The sequence below is a fragment of the Dasypus novemcinctus genome, chromosome 13, assembly GCF_030445035.2.
Source record: "Dasypus novemcinctus isolate mDasNov1 chromosome 13, mDasNov1.1.hap2, whole genome shotgun sequence".
Classification (NCBI taxonomy): Eukaryota; Metazoa; Chordata; class Mammalia; order Cingulata; family Dasypodidae; genus Dasypus; species Dasypus novemcinctus.
The window spans coordinates 36,376,302-36,393,423 of record NC_080685.1 but is presented as its reverse complement, the minus strand read 5'-3'; the positions used below and the strand labels follow the sequence as shown (position 1 = coordinate 36,393,423).

Here is a 17,122-nt window from a genome sequence, read left to right as displayed (position 1 = left end):
CGGGAACCAGAAAGTGAGCCCCTTCCCATCCCCCACCCCGCCCTTGAAAAATGTTCAGGTTTCTATCAAGAAACTGAATGGGGCCATGGTGTTGGGGCATGGGCAGGTGGATAGAGCATTTGGTGAAGGGGTAAAGGTTCAAGTGCTGCCTCCCTGCATGCTATTTTTCACTTCTCTGTTGCAGCCTGAATGCCTGGAATCATAGGTTTCTTCTTTTTGGGAGATGTCCTCATTTGTAGAGGCTGAGACCAAGAAAAAAAGAATGAAGAAACTGATAACTCAGATTTGACATATACAGAAAAAGTGGGGAACCTTAAGGATTCCCTCTTTTGTTGTTAAAACTTTGACTGATGTACATTCTGAGAGTGAGCTGGATGGGTGATAGTGGAAGGGAGGAAAGAGGGAGGAGTGGGTGGGTTAGGCCTGGCTCTTGTCTAGGCTAGGAGGGTTGGGGTTTACAGGGGAAGCTTAGACTCCTCCCTCCTGTCTCCAGTGTATCCTCAATGCATATTTGTCATAGTGCAGAAACTACAGCAAGAAGAGTCAAACTGGTTGGCATATCCCATTCAACCTATCTCTAAGGAGCCATAGTTTTTTGTTGGTCTTGGCAGGATGGGGTCTAATGTGGGGAGTGAAGGTAACACCTGAGAAACATGTCTAGGATTCGTAACCGCAAAGCTCTTCATTTACTTATCAGATGACTGCTCTGCATACCATCCACACTGGCTCAATTCCAGCACTCGTTGCCTGAGGTTGTGAGGGGTAGCATGATGGGCTGGAGGTCCCAGCTGAGCCAGGCAGCAAACATGGCTAGTGAGAGGTGCCAGCCTTTGGGAGGTGCAGATAGTGGTTATCTGCGAGCACAACATCCAGGCCTTCTCTGTGCTGAGAAGGATAAGGCATGACACACATGTGCAGGTGAGCTTCGATTATGGGGTTGTGTCAACAAGGGTCGTCTTGGCCCTTTACTCTCAGAGATGCTGGGATGCAAGGCCAGACTGCTAAGGTTTTGCATCCTTTTCATTTACCAGCTCTCCAGCAGCTGCAATGAAATTCAATATTGTTAGGGATCAAAGAGATGGCGTTTCAGCATCTTCAGGAAGTTAAAGATATGTGTTGTCATCCTGGCCCATCCTTCTACTTTCTAGGGACATGACCTTGGGTGGCTGGCTATTTGGCATCTCAGGGTCTCAACCACTTCAGAGGGCAGGGATGGCCTGTCAGTCTTTTCTCTATCTCAGGGCTATTGTTGAGGATTAAGTAAGGAGCTGTGTAGTGCTTATAAACTAAAGTGCTGTGCAGATGTGAGCTGGTTCTTATAGATTATTTATTCCAGGTAGCTGCAGAGGGACCCCACCTCTTCAGTGAGGTTCATGCCATCCCTTTGATCAGTTCAGAGCCTGCCTGCAGGATCCTGAGCCAGCTGGGGGCTGGAAGGCTTACCACTTTTAGTTCCCTCCTGGGTCTCTGGGCCCATCAGCCACCTTGCTCAGAGGAGGGGGGCGCTGGCATAAGGGCACTGAGGTCCCTTATTTCTTTCACTGGTAGAACTGGAAGACTGCTTTCTCCTGCTCGTAGGTCTCGATGGAGCCGGGCCGAAGGCGCCGGATTTCCACGATGGCATCTCCTGCGGTCAGGCCATGCTCCTTCACCAGGGAGCAAACCAGCATGGTGCCAGTGCGGCCAAAGCCCAGTGCACACTGCACTCCCACTGCCTGTGGAAAAGGAGCAGAGGGATGGAGGCCGGGGCCCTCCCCAACACTTCCTTTCCCTCCCTTGGGCCATTCCTCTCCCCATAGCTGCTGCTTCTGGGTCAGGCTCAGGACTCAGCACAAGTGACAGCCAAGTCAGGGAGGGCTATCACTGTCTGTGTGGCTTGAAGGCCACCAATCACCACAGAAGGAGCTGGTTCAGTCTCTGAGGTCTCAGCCTGTCTCTCCACAACTCTCTAGCAGTGCTACCCAATTCAGAAGCTGTAACTATTTACTTGAAGTGTGGCTAGTCTAAAGCGAGATGTGGTGTAAAAAGCACAAGAGTTTGAAAATGTAGTGCATTTTCAAAACATAAAAATCTCTCACTAAGAAATTATTTTCCATTAATCATAGTTAAAATAATACAGGTGTACCAAGGAGATATTGTGTGCTCAGTTCTAGACCACTGCAATAAAGCAAGTATTACAACAAAGTGAGTCACAAAATTTTTTGGTTTCCTACTGCATAATGATTATCTTTACACTATCCTATAGTCTATTTTGTGTGCAATAGCATTATGTCTTAAAAAAAACCATGTACATACCCTAAGTAAAATGTGATAAAACAAGGTGTGCCTGTCTTATTTGTTAACTTAATGGGTATGATGATTAGGCAAATGTGTCACCTAGGCCAGATAATTGTGCCCTGTTGTTTGGACAAGCAAGCACCGGGCTAATTGTAGTACAAGGACATTTATGGACTTTAGTTACCAGTGACTTTACTGCATAGAGCTGATACCATCTACATCAATCACAGAGATTGCCATCAGCAATGAGTGACCCTTTATCCAAGCAGTTGAATGCCTTAAAAGGGGAAGTGATTTCAGCATTCACAGAGAATTTCCCAGCTCATCTTTGGACAGTCAGTGTCTCCTGGAAACTCATCAAGGACCTTCATTGGACTTTCATCAGAGCCCTGGTTGCAGCCTGCCTGCAGAACCTGGACGTGTGCATCCCTCATGGTCACGTGAGACTCTTATAAAATTGCATACTATTGACAGATATCTCCTGTTGATTCTGTTTCCTAGAGAACCCTGAGTAATACACTGGGTTAAATAAAACCACATTATCAAAACTAATTTTCCCAGCTTCTTTTTACTTCTTTAAATATAATGGGGCTTCTAGAAAAGCTATGTGGCCCTATTATATTTGATTGCACAGAGCTGCTTTAGAGATTGCTAAATAGTCTCTGTGACTTTAACCCGTACCTCTCTCAAGTCTCTCTCTCTCCTTCTCAAGTGAGGTTATTAGCTGTTTTTTTGTTGACTTTCAGCTACCTGCCTTTCCTCAGGCCCAGTTTACCTGCTTTGACCTTTCCTTTACTCCTTCCATTCAAACCTTCTCCCTGTGGCTTTTGGTCCTTGGTCTCCAGGCCATGTCCAATGCAGCTCTGCTCCTGCTCCTGCTCCTGCTCCTGCTCTGGGAGGACCCTTTCCAAATGCCTCCCACTCAGGGATGACCCCACCCGCTGACCTCTCCCTGAGCACTGGCCTTGTCCACTAGTTCTATAAAACTATCGAACTGGTTCTCAGCCGGGGTGGGGGGAGAGAGGGGGCTAGAAGTCTAGGATGCGAAACCGGTGCAGGGTGAGCCCGGGGTAGCTGTCGCTGTGGGTAGGTTTGCACTGCGTCAGGGACACCAGGTGGTGCACACCCTGGTCCCACCGGAACTGGTAGTGGGCGGGCAGCCGCGGCAGCGCCAGCCCCGCCAGCCGGCCAGGGAGCACCCAAGAGAATTCGCACCCACAACTGGGGGAGGGAACAGGACAATGGGTCACCTGGGGAAATGTCAGTCCAGTCCCGCTTCCCGACTCCGCCTCCTGCCTGCCCTAGGCCGAGTAACCCGCCACCTACCTGGCACTTGCCTCTCCTGAGGCCACATGGCCCCCCGGGTGCCACCTCGGGATACATCCTGCTCCACCGCCGCGGGGGATTGGCGCAGCCGCTTGCAGAACGGCTGTTGCCGCCTTTCTCCGCCCCTCCTCCCCTTCCAGCCCTCGCCACCCTTCCCGCCAGTCCCACCCATATTACCAACCTACAATCTGCCCTCTTCCCCAGTAACTGCTTACGGCGTATTACCAGAGGTCTGCCCCCCCAGTTTTAGCCAATCCGCAGCCACCCCTCCGCCCTGCTCTCCCCTTCATACTCCACCCCCTTCCCTGCCTATATAACCAAGTGTACTTCCGCAATAAAGCAGACCTGTTCTTGCGCTCAAGCGGTCTCCGTGGTTTTTCCTCAACCGCGCGTCCCCCACGCCTGGAGAACCGGTGTTCCCTCTTGGAGCACCCCCCGCCCGCGGTTCGGCAGGAGCAAGCCCCCCCGACTCTTTGGCCTGAGCGAGGACGAAACCCTCACGCTCAGCTACAACTGGCGCCCAACGTGGCAGCTCCTCCCCCGGCCCCTCTCTGCTGCTGCTGCTGCTGTGATCGTCCTCCTCTCCAGGTAGGGACCCCTCGCCCGGACGAGCCCCAAGGGACCCCTCGCCGTCGTCCCTTCCCTATCCCGTCATGGGCGCCTCTTTGTCATTGCGTCAGGCGCCGCAGGTCAGGGCCCTCGCTGCCCTGCTCGATGCCAATGGAGTCTGCGTCTCCTTGCGGCAGCTCCAAAAGTACTGGGATCTCTTGCTCCCTTTTAATCCGTGGCTCGCCACCTGCCAACTTTGGAGCCCGGACACATACTCTCGACTCATAGATCGAGTCACTTCCACCATGGAGCACGAGAAACGCACCTTCCCAGCAGGCCTCTTACCCGTTCTCGTTGCCATTCGCGCCTGTCTCCTTGGGGCTCCGACCGAAGCCGTTTATGAAGCTTCTCCCAAACGGCCTCTAGACTGTGATCCCGATGAGTCCGCCGACACTGACTCTAACCAACTTGCTGCCGCTCTCAAGCGCGAACCTCCCCGCCCGAGCTCCCCGCAGCAGACAGAAACCATTCCTGCCGCTCCCCAAGATGGCGGACTTCCGCCTTCTTCCCCCACTTCTGCCCAAGATGGCGCACATCCAGCTTCTTCTCCACTGGTGTCCTCCTCCTCCCGCCTCTACCTGCCTCTTCCTGCCCAGTCAGCATCCGGTTCGGGCCCGGAAACTGCATGGTTGCCATCTTCCGGTAAACCAGAAACGCCCCTCGCGCCATTTTGTCCGCTGCCGGATGTGGCTGCTCCGCCATCTTGGCCGGCGCCCGGAAGGGTCCCGCCGCCATCTTGTTGTCGCCCGGAAGCCACTAAGCCGCCATTTTCTCACCCGTGTTCCGCTTATCCCTTGCCGCCGCCGTATGGCAATAGTCCTTCACCTGCCTTGGCTGCTCCATCGGTCCCTGGTGCCACACCTTCTCAAACCCCTCAGCTGTATCCACTGAATCCACAGCCTACGCCACAGCGACCCCAAACTTGGCTACCCTTTACAGCGGAAGAGGTCAGAACCCTCCACAAAGCTGTAAAGGAAGACGGGATTGGCAGCCCTTATGCGCAGCAACTACTTGAGGAGTTGGGGACCCAACTCGTTCTCCCATATGACTGGATTGCACTAGCCCGTGCCATCTTAACGCCGGGTCAATTCATTGAATGGCGCGCTCATTACCAAGCGGCTGTTGACCAGCAAATCGTGGAAAATGCCCAAGCCGGCGTCCTCGATCCCTCCAATGCATACACGGGCACCAACAATTATGCAAACCCTCGTTCTTATCTCGAAATTGACCCAGGGTTTTGGCACCGGGTAAAAGTCCTCGTCCAGTGGTCATTCTCTCTAGTTTCCACCAAGCAGCCCACCAAGCTCGCGCAGCTGCTTCAGGACTCCAATGAGACCTTCCCAGCATTTGTCGCCCGCATCCTGGAAGCTTGTCAAAGGAAAATTTCCAGCGAGGATGCCCAATTTGCGTTAGCCAAAGAGTTAGTCATTGACGGGTGCCTTGCGCCGTTCCGGGCCGTAGTCCTTCCCATACGCGACAAGGCTCTGCACGAATGGGTCCTTGCTTGCCGTGACGTCGACCCGCAAGTCAAAACACTCACTACTGCCCTTGCCTCTGCCATGGCTATTTCATCCGGCCCCACTTCTGTCTGCTTTCGGTGCGGCCAGCCCGGCCACTTCCTCCGCGAGTGCTCCCAGCCAGGCCCAGCGCCTCGCTCAGACCCGCCGATGCGACGGCCAAGGGGCCCTTCTACGCCGTGTCCGCATTGTGGGAAAGGTTATCACTGGGCCCGCGACTGCCGTTCCGCCCAAGGTTCCCAGCAGCCTTTAAACTTCCATCGGGGCAGGCCTCAGCCCCACCCCCAAGAGGCCCCCAGAAAAATTCCCAAGCCATAATGTGGACAATGCCCATCACACGCCGCCAGAAACCTTCACTGGAGCTCAAAATCAATGGGCAATGGCTCGATGGACTTCTAGATTCTGGCGCTGAAGTCTCCTGTGTTCCCTTCGAAGTCGCTGCGTTCAATCACTGGCCCCTAGAGACCGGCCCTCAAGTCATTGGCGCCACGGGAGCTGCTACCTCCTGGAAAACATCCCAACCTCTGCATTGGAGCGACCGAGAAGGCCACGAAGGCCAAATTCGCCCACTCATCCTTTCGTCTGTCCAAACCATCTTATGGGGGAGAGATGTCCTCAGCCAGCTAAAGGCCCGAATCACCACAGAAGCCTTCTCAGCTGCGCTGCCCCCCCCCTTCTAGGGGCCACTGCTCCCATCTCAAAACCTGACCCTATCCCTCTGGAATGGGACACAGAGGAGCCCATCTGGGTCGAGCAGTGGCCCTTGCCAGCTCACAAGCTGCAAGCTCTCTCTGCCCTCGTTGAAGAGCAGCTACAAGCAGGGCATATAGAGTCATCCACTAGTCCCTACAATTCACCAGTCTTTGTCATTAGCAAAAAGAACACCGGCAAATACCACCTTCTCCACGACCTCCGTGAGATCAACAAACATATTAAGCCTATGGGATCACCTCAGCCAGGATGCCCGCATCCCACCGCAGTCCCCCAGCATTTTCACGCGGCAACCATTGACATTAAGGACTGCTTTTTCTCTATCCCTCTTCATCCCCGAGACTGTCTGAGGTTCGCGTTCACATTCCACGCATCAACAACCAGGGTGCAGCACAGCGATTTCAATGGAAAGTATTACCTCAAGGCATGTGCAACAGCCCTACTATATGCCAATTGTATGTCAACCATGCCGTTGAGCCGCTGCGCTCCAAGTTCAATCCGGAGCACACATACATCCTCCACTACATGGACGACCTCCTTTTGGCAGCGAGCTCCCACGCGCTCCTCAATGACCTGCTCTCTGCAGTGATGACAAACCTTTCAAGCCTCGGACTTACTGTGCAATCAGACAAAATAAACCTCCAACCTCCTTTTCAATTTTTGGGCTTTCATTTTCATCACTTCATTCAGCCCACAAGCCGACAAATTCATGTCTCTCACAAGATGACGCTGACTGAACTCCAACAACTTTGCGGACAAATCAATTGGCTTCGCTCGGCGCTGCCCATCACAACAGCGCAGATGCAACCCCTCTTCGAGCTCTTGCAGACCAAAGACAGCCCACCAACTGCAGCCACCCACAGCATCACCATCACTCCTGCTGCTCGAGAAGTCGTCCAGCAAGTTAGCGCCGCTCTGCAGCAATGCCGCCTGGAGCGGTTCTCCCCTAACCTTCCAATTTTGGCTTTAGTTCTGCCAACGCCAATCACTCCCACAGGTCTCTTGTGGCGAGATGGCCCTCTCCTTTCTCTGCATACGTCAAAGAGCAAACTCCCGAAAATCTGCCCTTTTACAAAAGCCTGGATCGCATTGGCCACTGACTTAGTACTTCTCTCCATACAAACATACGGCGTCCCGCCGCACACCATTGTCTGGCCTTTAGATGCCAAGGATGTTACCTCCCTCGTCATGAGCAATGCCCAAATGCAAAGCTTAGTAGAGCTCTTTCGTGGCTCCTTTGACAACCACTATCCTCATCACCGATTGCTGCAAGGAATGTCTCAATTAGCGTTTTCCAACCCGTTCTGTCCATTGCCTGCATGGAACCCAATTCCTTTTGCCATCACTGCCTTCACAGATGCCTCCAAAACGACGTTTGCTGCCATCATATACACTCCCGACAATCCTGAGCCGCGGCAACTGCTGTTCGCAAATGACTTTTCTGTTCAAGTAGGCGAACTTCTAGCTGTCGCTGCAGTCCTCAATATTCACCCAGACCAGCCTCTCAACATCTTTACTGACAGCCTATACACTCTTCAAGTGTGTCGTAGCCTTCCACTTGCCACTTTCCTACCAAGTAACTCAAACATCGACCGGGCACTCGCCTTTGTGCAGCGACTGCTTGAAGAACGGCAACAGCCCTGGTTCATCGCTCACATTAGAAGCCATTCTGGCCTACCAGGACCTCTGACTCAGGGAAATGACCTTGCTGACGCTTCCATGTCCGCCCATCAGATAAACCCAGTCACTCTTCGTGAAGACTCCACCGATGGACCGCGGCTTGGAGACTTTGTCAACCAAGCCAAGCTTTTACATTCCCAATTTCACTTCTCTGCGCGGTCCATCCAGAAGCTCTTTCCAGACATCCCTATTGAAACTTGCAAGCACCTTGTGCGTGCGTGCCGAACTTGCGCGCCTTTGCTGCCACTTGGACCTTTGCAGCCTCAGGGCGCCAACCCCTGCGGCCTCCGCCCAACCTCGAGGTGGCAATTAGACGTCACTCATGTCAGCGCCTTCGGCCGCCTCAAATATCTTCATGTGGCAATTGACACCTTTTCACATCTGTGCTATGCAGTCCCCCTCGCGGGGGAGAGCGCCAAACATTGCATCAAGGCGCTTCGCCAAGCTATTTTGTTCATGGGAATCCCATGGGATCTCAAAACAGATAATGGACCAGCATATCGCAGTGCTGCCTTCGCCAGCTTCGTGCGGATGTATCACATCAAGCATCACTTTGGCATTCCATACAATCCACAGGGGCAAGGAATCGTCGAGCGCACTCATCAACAGTTCAAGCTACTCATTCAAAAAGAAAAAACCTCCTCTCCCCACAAGGCCCCAGCCGACGTCGTGACTGCCTGCCTCATTCACCACAATCTCTTAACCTTCGATAACCAGGGGCTCAACCCCACCCATAAGCACTGGGGACCCATGTGGCAGCCCTCGCAAGTTCCCCTCGTCCATTGGAAAGACCCTGCCACAAATCGTTGGCAAGATCCAGCTCCCCTCCTAGCACAGGGGAGGGGCTTTGCTTGCGTCTTTCCAGATTCTGAGCCACAGCCGCTCTGGGTTCCTGGGCGCTGCATCCGGCCTGCCACTGACCCATTAGTTCCACCGAACGATCAGCACCCTATGCCTTCGGTGAGAGATAACATTGACAGTGGATACGGCCCAGAGGTCGCCCCGTTCACCCGGATCCAGCACCAGCCATCATCAAGGAACGCCCCTTCTTAAAACGTTTCAGACCCTTACCCCGCTCTCCTTACCCCCCTCATGCTGCCCGCTCGCCAAGTGTGGAGAGCGAGGAGTTTTCTCCACAGATGCTGCACCGTCAGATGATGCCTCTACACAGCCTCGCAGCCGTTCTCTTCGTCCTGGCTTCCCTCGCTCTCCCAGCCGCTGCCAACCTGAGTCACCAGCCCTTCAATTGGACCCTCTCCCTCTGGCAACAAAAAAGGCTCCTCGCCTCGAACGTAACCGCCTCCGCCCCCTCTTTCACTACTGATGTCGCCAACCTCACTGGACACACGAACCTTCCGTCTTATGGGCGGGGGGGGACACAACCCCGCTGCCACAGGTTTCTCCACCTACTCCAGACCGCACGCCTATAGCTTCTTGTCTTCCTCTCCTTACTTCTCCCCAACTACTCCTGTGAGGGGTACAGGGGCATCACAGGCCTGTTTCGTGGCAAGGCTCGGCGCGCGCCAGGCGCCGGCGTGCGCCGACCCCAATGGCGGGCACATGCATCCTGGCCAGATGCTATGTTGTCCGCTCACGACCGGCCGGTCCTCGTGGTCTCCCCCCACCCCTCGTCTTATCCCCGTGCCCGTCCCTATAACCTCCTTTTCCTCCTACTCTTCCTCCTAATCCTTGTCTTTTGTTGCTGCGCACGCCGAGCCATTCACACCCACCGTGCGCACCAAAACTTGTTGCTTCAATTTCTTTTTAAAACAAAAGGAACAATTGTTGCCGCCTTTCTCCGCCCCTCCTCCCCTTCCAGCCCTCGCCACCCTTCCCGCCAGTCCCGCCCATATTACCAACCTACAATCTGCCCTCTTCCCCAGTAACTGCTTACGGCGTATTACCAGAGGTCTGCCCCCCCAGTTTTAGCCAATCCGCAGCCACCCCTCCGCCCTGCTCTCCCCTTCATACTCCACCCCCTTCCCTGCCTATATAACCAAGTGTACTTCCGCAATAAAGCAGACCTGTTCTTGCGCTCAAGCGGTCTCCGTGGTTTTTCCCCAACCGTGCGTCCCCCACGCCTGGAGAACCGGTGCGGTCTCCGTGGTTTTTCCCCAACCACGCGTCCCCCACGCCTGGAGAACCGGTGCTCCCTCTCGGGGCATCCCCCGCCGGCTGATCAGCAGGAGCAAGCCCCCCCGACTCTTGGGCCTGAGCGAGGTCGAAACCCTCACGCTCAGCTACAAACGGCTGTGAGATCAAGGAAAGCTCAGAGATCAGAACCCCAACCCTGAGTAGGGCGATCGCTGATTGGTTGTTTCGTCAATTGTAGGCAGGGTCATTGCAGCGGTGTGCGTGGCGATTGGTGGAACAACCCAAGCAGCCAAGAGGGAACACCTGGAATGTATTAAGAATTGTTCTTTTTGGATGAAGCAATCCGCAGTCAGACTCTGCTTCTCCTGGGCAGTCAGTTGCAGTTATTGCATCACTGGCCAATTGCTCATGCCAATCCAAGGACCTGGCTTACTTCCTTCACAGTGGATGCCCAAGGGTATAAGAAATGGCAAATCTGCTTCTGCTTTTGGGGAGGAAATCTCTTCTGCAACTACTCTAGTCATTGTCATTGACTTTTTGGACTTTCTGTTGTGGACTTTGAATCACTCCTGCACATTCTCATTTTTCATTGTTAGAAATATTAAAAAACACTGTACTGCCATCTGGTGCCTTGATATCTTACCGAAGATTATAATTATAATAGTAGTAATAATAACAATGATTCAATAATGTTTATTGAGCATTTACGATGTGCTAGACACTCTCCTAAGCACTTTACATCTACTAACTCTTCATTTCCAGAATAATTTTACCATGTAGGTGTTTTAATTTCTGCTTTGCCAAACAAATACCATACAAAGGGTTCACTTACAATGGAGATGTATTGGCTCATGGTTTCGAGGCTGGAAGTCCAAATCAAGGTGTCATCAAGCAGTGCTTTCTTCCTGAAGACTGGCGTTCTGAGGCTGGCTGCTGGTGATCGTTGGTCCTGGGTTCCTCTGTCCAGTGGCAAGGCACATGGCAGCCTCTCTCTTTTCTTCCAAGTTTCTTTGATCTCCAGCTTCTGGCTTGTGATGGTTAAGTTCATGTATCACCTTGGCCCGGTTACAGCGTCCAATTGTTTGGTCAAGCAAGCACTGACCTGATTGTGCCTGTGAGATATTTTTGGACTTAAACTGTCAGTAAGTTGATTGCATTTTGGCTGATTACATCTACAAGCAACTGAGGAAATTGCCTTCAATAATGAATGAATTCTCACCCAATCAGATGAAGGCTTTAAAGAGAGAAGAGGATTTCCACAGAGAGAAATTCTGCGGCAGCTTGCTCGGTCGGTAGAGGTGGGGTCTGGCTGCGGACGAGGGGTCGGTCCAGCTCTGGATGAGGGGTCAGTCCTGCTTGGGACGAGGGGTCGGTCCCACTTGGGACGAGGGGTCGGTCCGGCAGCAGACGAGGGATCGGTCTCACAAGGGGTTGCGCGGTTCAGCTGATGGGGTCGCCTAGCGAAGCCGGCGACGAAGGGGTCGCCCGGAGAAGCAGGCGACGAAGGGGTCACCCGGAGAAGCAGGCGATGAACTGGGGACAAGGGAGGCCAGGCCCTTGTTGGGGGCTCTCAGGACTGGAGGGCGCACGGCAGAAGAACTACCGCGGAGACAAGGTAAACACGCAAGTCCACTTTACTGAGGGAGAGGCAACAGTTTTATAGGGGCTGGGGAAGGCTGATTGGTCGAAGCCATGCCCTGTTCTGATTGGTTGCCGGAGAAAGGTCAGTGGGCGGTACTGGATGGGGGAGGGGCGGTGGTTAGGGATTGGCTGTTGCTGTTGCTGGGGGAAGGGGCAGGGTTTAGGGATTGGTGGCTGCTGTTGCTGGGGTGGAGGGCAGACTTGAGTTTCCCGCCCACGCCTGGCTGTTGCTGCTGTCGGGGGGAGGGAAAAGGGCAGACTGGATTTTTCCGCCCACGCCTGGCTGTTGCTGCTGTCGGGGAAGGGGAAAACGGGAAGACTGGAATTTTCCGCCCTGCGCCAGCGCAGGGAGAAAGAAGAAGAAGGGTGCCGCCCCACAAGGCATCGTGTGGCGCCATCCGGGAGGAGGGGCGGCCGCGGAAGCATGGCTGCCGAGAAGGGGAGACCCGAGGGCACTCTGCGCCCATGCCGAGCTTCCTTCAGGGGTGGCGGTGGGCCCGACCAACCACCCTATTATGGGGGCAGCGGCTTGGCCTACCGCGGCCGCTCCCCCGCCGGGCCAGCAAACCACACTTCAGCCCGAGGGGTGACCGCAAAATTCCATGTCTACTTCAGACAGCCAGCTTCTCCCAGGGGAATTCATTGAAAACCTCATTGGAGTTCCCAGCTTGCAGACTGTCCTATGGAATTTGGACTTGCCCATCTCCATAGTTGAGTGACACAATTCTTACAAAAATCTCCTAATTAAAGATATTTCCAGTTGCTCTGTTTCCCTAGAAAACCCTAAGTAATACATAGCTGCTCTCCCCTGTGGATTTCTCTCTACCCATCTGAATTTCTTTCTGCTTATAAAGGACTCCAGCAATAGTAATAAGACCTATCCTACTTCATCTGGACCACATACACCTTAACTGAAGTGACATCGTCAAAAGTCTTCCTTAGGATGAGTTCACACCCACAGGAATGGGTTAAGTTTAAGAACATGCTCTTTTCTGGGGTATACACAGCTCCAGACCACCACAGTGCATAATTGAAGTAACCCCATTTATACATGAGAAAACTGTGGCATGGGAGTGCTTAAGGAACTTGACCAAGAGATGGCTTGGGGATTTGAAACAAAGTCTGGTCTGGAAACGTTAACAAACACAGCACAGTACTGTTTACAGAGTTAAGCAGAAGGTTGCTCTCTCTTTGCCTAATAATTTCCATTCCCCAAATTTCACCTGGGTTAAATACCTGCAGTTTTCTTCATATTTAATGGTTTCCAGGGTCTCTGGGTCACTTCCTGGGCAGGCTAGATAGAGTTTGTCAGTGTTGTTCTTATCAAGTGAAAGCAGTGTCCCAGATGTGATCTGAACAGTCCAGGTCCTCGTTACGAAGAATGTGCTTCGAGTGATGCTGAATAATTTAATTATGAAAATCATTAACCCTTATTGTTTGCTTATGTACCAAGCTCTAGATTAATTTCTGTTTGGAAGAACCCCATGTGGAAAGTATTTGTGTATTCCTTTTGAGGCTTAGGAAAGTTGGTAACTAGTACACAGCTGGATGATAGAGCAAGGTCTATTTAATTGCTTGCCTAGGACATGCAGCCATGAAGCTATACTTCCCTCCCTCTGTCTTCACCCTACCCTTAACATATACATTATACCTCTGGCTAATGGAAAGGAACTCATCTTCCAAAATTCAAAGCTTGCTCTGACCCTGTGGAAAATGCACTCACCATTTACTCTGCTCTACTCTGAAGCATTGTTTCCATCAACTCTCCTCAGGTTTGAGGAGCTGCCAAATTTACCCTCTCCTCCCCTTCCTTACTGCCACAGCCCTGATCAAGTCCTTCCTGTTTCCACTCCCATATCCCTGTCAGACTTCTCATTTTTAACCTACCCTAATTCCTTCCTTTCCCTGCTTCCCACTGGGCCTTCCAGCCACCATCATCTGCCCCCCTCACCCGTTTCCTACCACCTGCCCCTTCTCCCCTTCAGACTTTTCTCTCAGATTGCTCCTCAGGGTTTCTGATTATACTGTCTCTGGTTACATGATTTTCAGCACTTATTCCTTTGAAGTTACTCATAGTTCTTTTCCTTGTTCTCTTTTCTTTGCTTCCTCCATTCATCAGGGGAAAAACTTCTCACATCTCTCCCCACCATCCTATGCCCCCTTTCTGTGTCCCTGAGACCCATTACAAGCCCATCCTTTCAAGAGGGGAAAACAGTTCTGGGGGACACTGAGATTGTCTCTTCCTCTGACCCCTCTAACAGTGGTCTTCCCCCTAGTGTATGGGTTTCTGCAAGGTAGAAGCACATCCATCAACTTTCCTGTTAGGTATTGAGTCATATCCCTCACAAAAAACATATCAGTTTGCGACCCCTGGTCCTGGGTGTGAACACTTTCCTTTGAAAACATTGTTAGTTCAAATATGCCCGAACTGGGTGAGGGTGGGTTTTAATCCATAATAGTTGAAGTTCTTATAAGGAAATTGGACACACAGAGAGAACCTGTGGGGAACAGGCAGAAGGTGGAAATCATTGGAACCTGAAAGAGAAAGAGGATACTGCCATGTGCCTTGTCATACTACAGAAAAAAACAAGAATCAAGGATCACCAGCAGTCACCCCCAGAACGCCAATCTTTGGAGAGAAAGCATTGCCTTGCTGATGCCTTGATTTTGCAGTTCTCCTAGCCTCAATATCTTCAACCAATAAATTGCTGTTGTTTAAACCAACCCATTGTATTGTATTTGTTTTAGGAGCTAGGAAACTAAAACACCACCTGAGAGACCTCAGTCAACCTCCTTCTGGGAAGACCAGTTGGCTCCCATTTTCAGGAGTTTCTTCCCTTTCTCACTCTGCTCTTCTTCTCTGACATGGTGAAATGTGCCCTGGACTCCCAGATGGCTGTGTCCCATTGTCAAGGGTGCCATTTCCTTTTCCTGTCTGGGTCCAGGAAGTTTCAAACTGTAAGGAAAAGCTCCTCTCTGATGGTTTTCTGGCTAGGATCCCTGCATCCTAGCTGGATATACATTTCTGGTAGTGTGTGTAGATATCTAGGACTCTAAGACAATGGGTGTTTGTGTCTCTTTGATTTCCTGAGTTTCAAGACTGTGTTGAGTGTTGTATGAGCACCTGTCAGAGGTTTTCTTTTTAATGTGCTTGTGCTTAAAGAAAGAATGACTGTGTCATTATGATCCAAGGTAAGTTTAATGGCTGTTTTTTGTTTTTGTTTTGTAAAAAGGGATAGGTCAGCCTTGGTCTTTATATAACACTGCTCCTGTGGTGTGGGTGCATAGGATATTGTGTGTATGTGGGTGTGTATGTTGAGGGGAATATATTCTTGGAGAGTATCAGTCAATACTAAAGGTTGGCTGAGCATGAAGCTTAAGTAATTTCCCTGACTTCAAGGAACTTACAACATAACATGTCTGGGGGAATTCAGACTCATATCTAATTGTTCTCATAATATATAATAGAGTACTAAATTGTTCATCAGAGACAATCAGGTAATATATATCAAAAAGTTCATTGTGGGAAGCAGACTTGGCCCAGTGGTTAGGGCATCCATCTATTGCATGGGAGGTCCATGGTTCAATCCCCGGTCCTCCTTGACCCATGTGGAGCTGGCCCATATGCAGTGCTGATGCGTGGAAGGAGTGCTATGCCATGCAGGGGTGTCCCTGCGTAGAGGAGCCCCACACGCAAGGAGTGCGCCCAGCGCGAAAGAAAGTTCAGCCTCCCCAAGAATGGCGCCGCACACATGGAGAGCTGACACAACAAGATGACGCAACAAAAAGAAACACAGATTCCCGTGCCGCAAACAACACAAGAAGTAGACAAAGAACATACAGCAAATAGACACAGAGAACAGACAACTGGGGGGGGGGGGGGAAGGGGAGAGAAATAAAGTAAAATAAATAAATCTTAAAAAAAAAAAGTTCATTGTGCAGTAAAAATAGCAAGCACAAAGAAATCGGTGGGGGAAAGAGGTGTTTCAGTTAGAATCACCAGAAAAATCTTATGAAGACAGGGATTTTCCCTCCCATTTTGTTCTCTGTCTGTTTTGAAATATTTAAACTAACTTCCAATGAAAAGCTTAACAGTTTTAGGGCACTCTATTTCTGTCTTCCCCAGTTGATTAGAATTTTTGACTTTTTTCTTTTTCATATTGAAACCCCAGTGATGCCAGTGGCAGTTAGAGATGAGGTCAGAGTCAGGGAATTCCTTCCTGCATCCCACCAAGGCAAATGATTGCTTGGTTTGGTGTTAGAGTTCCTGTGATCCTTGGATTATAGTCAGAATTCTCAATTTCCTAAATATTCTGATCTTCTTATACCTAAATGCATTTTATACCTTAACCAAGTCTTGGGGACCCCGTGATCTTAAAATTGGGCCTAAGAGGAAGGGATGGTATGGTCACCAGCCTCCAACATGGCCCCCAATGGGACATTTTAAGACTGTAGAGTCCTCTTCTACATTAACAGGACCAATTGTAACCAGTAAGATGTTGTGGAAGTGATGGTTTATGACTTCTTAGGTCAAGTAAGAAAACCATTGTGATTTCTCTGTCTCTTGGGAGAAGCCAGTTGCCATTTTGTGAGGATGCTCAAACAGCCTTATGGAAATGTCCATGTTGTGAGGAACTGAGGCCTATTGCCTTCAGTTATGTACATGAGCTAGTCATCTCGGAAAAAAGCCTTTAGATGACTGCAGCCCCATCCAATCCTTTGCTATAACCATAAGGGAGTTGCTGAACCAGAACCAACCACCCTGCTAAGCTGTTTCTGAATTTCTTACTTATTGAAACTGTGAAATAATAAATATTTATTGCTTTAGGCCATTAAATTTGGGGGTAATTTGTTATGCAGCAATAGGTAAATGGTAATATTCAGTTTGAAGAAAAGAAGAGGAATAATATTCAACCAACTCAATAGGTAAAAGAAAATCAAAGCCAAGTTAACTAATATACGGTTATTCAATAAGCACTTTGTGGTGTAAGTATGTGTATATTTATTGGGGTTGGGGTGTTGTGATAGGGCAATGCAATAGTTCCACATTTGGAGAACCATTCTGTGCAGAGGAACCAACAAGAATTGTTGGGGTGTGGTTTTTGCATGTGTATGCTATTAGCGGTATGGAAGTTTTATGTAGGATTTACATGGTTAGAGAGCATATACAAATTATTTAACAACTGGCCATGGCATAGGAAGCAAGCAATCAGAATGGACGCTTTAGCAATCAGACAGCAAAACCATACTGGTATCTACTGAATGCA

At 50.8% G+C, this 17,122-nt stretch overlaps 2 protein-coding genes across 2 annotated transcripts in view; one reads left to right on the top strand and one right to left on the bottom strand.

Moving 5' to 3' along the window:
* The window catches only part of LOC105745887 (Fc receptor-like protein 6), a 304,798-nt gene extending 301,094 nt beyond the window's left edge, over positions 1 to 3,704 (bottom strand). The window contains exon 1 of the transcript XR_011645440.1: positions 3,604 to 3,704. The gene's annotated coding sequence lies outside the window, so the exon portion shown is untranslated. The remainder of the gene's footprint in view (positions 1 to 3,603) is intronic.
* Positions 1 to 17,122, top strand: part of LOC111763539 (V-set and immunoglobulin domain-containing protein 8-like) — a 146,313-nt gene that overhangs the window by 98,773 nt on the left and 30,418 nt on the right.